This window comes from Sesamum indicum, linkage group LG10 (assembly GCF_026168435.1).
Source record: "Sesamum indicum cultivar Baizhima isolate 11 linkage group LG10, ASM2616843v1, whole genome shotgun sequence".
In the NCBI taxonomy this organism is placed as follows: Eukaryota; Viridiplantae; Streptophyta; class Magnoliopsida; order Lamiales; family Pedaliaceae; genus Sesamum; species Sesamum indicum.
In genome coordinates this window covers 4,457,371-4,460,758 of record NC_142666.1, presented here as the reverse complement: position 1 = coordinate 4,460,758, position 3,388 = coordinate 4,457,371, and the positions used below count along the sequence as shown (strand labels likewise).

The 3,388-nt window shown below is 35.2% G+C and overlaps 1 pseudogene; it reads left to right on the top strand.

Annotated features, from left to right (window-relative positions):
- Positions 1 to 1,746: 1,746 nt before the first annotated feature.
- LOC148785201 (secreted RxLR effector protein 161 pseudogene) lies at positions 1,747 to 2,695 on the top strand (annotated as a pseudogene).
- Positions 2,696 to 3,388: the final 693 nt, after the last annotated feature.

Below are 3,388 nucleotides of genomic sequence, written 5' to 3'. Positions count from 1 at the left end.
AAAATGGTTTTTTGCATGAAAAACCTTCTGCTTTAAATTTTTGTGATGATTGCATATTAGGAAAACAACACAAAGTAAAGTTTCCTACTTCTTCATACCCATCTCCCACTTCTTCAAATTGCATTTTAGAGTATGTGCATGCAGACGTGTGGGGTCCTGCTAATATTAGTACTCATGGGGGTAATAAGTATTTTCTATCAATTATTGATAATTATTCTAGGAAAGTATTTGTTTTTCTAATGAAGCAAAAATCTGATGTTTTTGAAAAATTTCAAAATTGGAAAAATCTGGTTGAGAACCAAACAGGTCATAGGCTTAAAGCATTAAGGACTGACAATGGCTTGGAATTTTGTAACAAACAGTTTTCTGAATTATGCGATAAGAATGGTATTAAAAGACACAAAACCACACCATATACTCCTCAATAAAACGGGGTAGCTGAGAGAATGAATAGGACTTTGTTAAACAAAGTAAGATGTCTTTTAATAAGTTCTGGTCTATCTAAAACCTTTTGGGGAGAAGCTTTATTAACTGCAGCATATTTGATAAATAGGTCACCCTCTGTGCCTTTACTTGGAAATATTCCTGAAAAAGTTTGGACAAATTCTGATGTTGATTTCTCTTCTCTACGCATTTTTGGTTGTGCTGCTTTCTGTCATAATAATGGTGATAAATTAGATCCTAGGTCTCAAAAATGTGTATTTATTGGTTATCCACCCGGAGTAAAAGGATATAGACTATGGCTTAAGAATCAACCTGGCTTTAAGGTAATAGTAAGTAGAGATGTGATCTTTAATGAATTAGAAATGCCATGCTTAAACACTTCCTCTAAAAATTCTGAAGATTTTAATATTGAAAATACCTTTTAATAAGGTGGAACCTAGTAATGAGGATAACCAACAAAGAGAAGAAATAGTAAATAGAGAAGAAAATCAAGAAAATCAGGAAGAACACAATGATGAAGAAATTGAAAATGAAAATCCAAATACCTATCAGCTAGTTAGAGATCGAGTACCTAGGGAACGTAGGATTCCTTCTAGGCTTAAAGATTATCATTTAGCTCTAAATGTTGAAAATTTAGAACCAAGTACTTATGAAGAAGCTTTAGAAAGTACAAATTCAAAAGAATGGATAATTGCTATGAATGAAGAAATAAAAGCCTTAAAAGAAAATAACACTTGGGTTCTAGTTTCAAAACCTAAAAATGCTTCTATAGTCGATTGTAAATGGGTTTTCAAAATAAAAGAAGAAAACAATGTCAAAAGATTTAAAGCAAGACTTGTAGCAAAAGGTTTTACACAAAAAGAAGGCATTGATTTTACTGAAATCTTCTCTCCCGTAGTCAAATTTACTACTGTTCGAATCTTGCTTGCTTTGGTTGCTCATTTTGACTGGGAATTAAAACAGATGGACGTTAAGACTGCATTCTTGCATGGAAATCTAGATGAACAAATTTACATGTCTCAGCCTCACGGTTTTGTTAATAAGAAAAATCCAAATCATGTATGCTTGCTCAAAAGATCCTTATATGGTCTGAAACAATCCCCTAGGCAGTGGAATAAAAAGTTTGATCAGTTCATGCACTCTTTGGATTTTAAAAATAGTGCTTATGATCCATGTTTATATTTCAAGCATGAAAACAATGTGCCATTATTTCTTGTCTTATATGTGGATGACATGTTAATAGCTAGTCCTAGTCTTAATATGATTAAATGCTTACAGCATCATTTATGCAAGAACTTTGAAATGAAAGATTTAGGAAATGCAAAGAAAATACTTGGTATGAACATAGAAAGAAACAGAACCAAGTCAACTATTTTCTTAAATCAAACCTCTTACATTCAAAGCATACTTGAAAAATTTTCAATGGAAAAATGCAAACCATCTTCTGTACCACTTGCAGCACATTTTCAGTTAAGCAAAGATCTATGTCCTAAAACAGAATCTGAAAAAGATAAAATGAAAAATGTACCCTACTCAAATGCTATAGGTTCTGTCATGTATCTAATGGTAAGTACTAGGCCAGACATTGCATATGCAGTTAGCTGCTTAAGTAGGTATATGTCCAACCCAGGTGCTTCCCATTGGGAAGCAGTGAAATACCTCTTTAGATACTTAAATGGTACTAAGAATGTTGGAATAACTTTTTCAAAAAATTCTGATAGTGTGGAACTTAAAGGATTTGTGGACTCTAACTATGCTAATGACAAAGATAGTAGAAAATCAACTACCTCCTACATCTTTACTCTTTGTAATGCCTGCATAAGTTGGAAATCACAACTTCAAAGTATAGTAGCTCTTTCCACTACAGAAGCTGAGTATATAGCAACCACTGAAGCAATAAAAGAAGTAATATGGTTAAAAGGCTTGATTTCTGAAATTGGATTTCTGAAAAATAAACTTGTTGTTTACTCTGATAGTCAGTCTAGTATCCAACTATGTAAAAACCCAGTCTTTCACTACAGAACCAAACACATAGATGTTAGGTATCACTTTATTAGAGATGTTATAAACAATGGAATAATCAACCTTGAAAAAATAAAGTCAGAAGAGAATCCTACAGATATGGGAACAAAATGCTTAGCAATAGAGAAATTTAAAAATTGTCTTGATATGCTACATTTATAAACTGTTATTCCATAACTTCTCTCTTTTGCAGGAAAAGGAAGCTATGGCAATGATGACAGCCTTTTGACCCACCATCTTGGTTTGGACCAAGGTGGAAAATGTAAATAAAATGATGGCCCAAACCAATATGATTGGGCCTTGCTCACTGGACGGCTGAATTCACTAAGCCCATCCACCCTCTATCCACCGACCCGGCCCATGGAAAGGTTTGACCCGGTGCTCTCACTACTTAAAACCTTTCCCCATTTCTAACCCTAATCCCATATCAGCCGCTCCTTCTCCTCGTCTTCTTCTCCCACACGACCCTTCGGGTCTTCCCTGTTCCCTTTGTATTCTGTGCTCCTCCTTTCTCCGATAATGGCGGTTAATGAGCCATTAAGGTCATGCCTCTTTAAATGGCTGATCCTTGTTGGCTCTTGGTTAACGAAGTAATTACCTCTTCTCTCTTCCTCCTTTCTCCGAAAAACAAAGCCTTTGTGGCCAGACCTTTGTGGTTTCTGTTGACAGCCTTTGTGGCGGTTCCTTGGTGGATATTGGGTAACCTTTGTGGTTTACTAGCCTTTGTGACTATTATGAAATTCAAGCAACCGTGAGTAAGGTTGCGGCCTTCGGCCTTGCTAGGCCCTGGGTCTTAGGCCTCTGAGCCGAAAATTACTAAGGTGTTTATGTTCCCATTCTGTAATTCCCGGCTTATTTCTTGTATGTTTATTTCTGTTCTATAAGGTCCTTGTAATTTGCATTAGAAAAGCCTGTAATATTT